This window comes from Crassostrea angulata, chromosome 2 (assembly GCF_025612915.1).
Source record: "Crassostrea angulata isolate pt1a10 chromosome 2, ASM2561291v2, whole genome shotgun sequence".
Classification (NCBI taxonomy): Eukaryota; Metazoa; Mollusca; class Bivalvia; order Ostreida; family Ostreidae; genus Magallana; species Magallana angulata.
Window position 1 is genome coordinate 44,398,516 of NC_069112.1, and position 1,636 is coordinate 44,400,151.

Here is a 1,636-nt window from a genome sequence, read left to right on the forward strand (position 1 = left end):
TTTTAAATTAAACGATTAATAATTAATGAGTTTCAGTGCTAAAGTTTACGCTAGCAAAATTCATTTTCAGTGTAAATGATACTGTAATATTCGGGATAGGACAAAATAATCGGCTTGTACATCAAATATTGAAGCTATGTCTATCTTGACCATTTCTTGTTTAGTTCATTCATCCACCCGATATAAAAGAGATTAGCATTAGTTTGACTACTTCCCAATTCGATTTCTAAACTGACAAGATGTACTTGATGATTTTGCTTGCATTTCCGTTAGGAGCTTTGACTGCGTGCATCCAGAGAGACAACAAACTGACATGCGAGGATTTCAGAGAATTAGCCAGCAGGACATGGAGAGGCGTTGAAATTCTGACAGTCAACAGACTGAGCTCAGGAGTGAACTTAAAGAAATTTCCGGCTCTGAAGAAGTTCAAAGTCATGCACTCCCTCGTTAGATGTGATGACATCAGTGGGTCAGAGGGAATCGCAGTAGAGCTTGAGGATAAAGTTTGCTCTGTAAGTATCGTGTATTATTATGATTATTATTATTTTTTTTTTAACCGACAATAAATAGTTATGATTGTTTCTTTCTTATTTTCAGATGTCCAGTTCAGTTTCCCAAGAAGTCGTGAGTACCACGAGGTCACATCCAGAAGTGGAGGCGACAAATGCCATTGTTGGTATTATTACTGGAGGTATGCATTATAAGCAATTCATTAAGATATAATTGTATCATTACAACGCATATTTATTCATACCGATAAAATGTAATGGATAATTCTATGATATCTATTTTAATTTAGGGGTCATCGGTATTGTTCTTGTGGTTGGATTCATTGCTTTTCTCGTAATACGAAGAAAAAAAGAACCTCGACAAAATGATGTTGAAATTATAAGTTTAGACAGCCTCTGTGACTCTGTGGTGTTTGAACGTCAGAAAATTGCCTAGTGATTGATTAGAGTGATTGTTACAGGCATTTTGGTGTTGGTAATTCAGTGTGTCGGGTATGGGAAGAGGCAACTACCCATACAACGCCCCCCTCGACAAGGCCGTCCTCAACCACGCCCCCCCAACCACCTCAGCCAGCTGCTACTCTTAGAAGATCAATGAGAATTAGAAGACCAATAAACAGATTGCAATTGTAGGACTATTTTTTCATGTGTACTATTTTTTTTCCCTGGCCCCCTCCTTGTATACTATGTATAATTATTAATTCTTTTTTTTTTTTTTTTTTTTTTTTTTTAAATTTTATTTCTTGGGATTTATTATAATTTTTTCTCCGATACAAAAATACAATGTAAATATGAATACTGTCACGACAGCCGTCGTGTGTCTAACCAGTCAAGCAATGAAAACAACAATAAGTATTTACAATCTTTATCTTTATATAAAATCAATAAATTTACAAATATACACATTCACACACACACAAAATATGAACAAAAAAATGTTTCTAATATCTGATTCGTCAATGTCCTATGGTGGTATATTGGACAGCAGTGTCCCTCCAGTGTTCCTCCAATGTGTCCTCCTTCGGTACCATGTCCTAAGATGACGGCTTCCGTCCACCGGCTTCCAGCGTAGTAAGTGAATACTCGAAGGAGGTTGCACGGGTGGTAAGATGTTCAATACCGGAACA

General features: G+C 36.6%; 1 pseudogene; it reads left to right on the plus strand.

The window, feature by feature from the left end:
* The first annotated feature begins 239 nt into the window (after window positions 1–239).
* Window positions 240–1,096, plus strand: LOC128172472 (uncharacterized; annotated as a pseudogene).
* The last annotated feature ends 540 nt before the right edge of the window (window positions 1,097–1,636 follow it).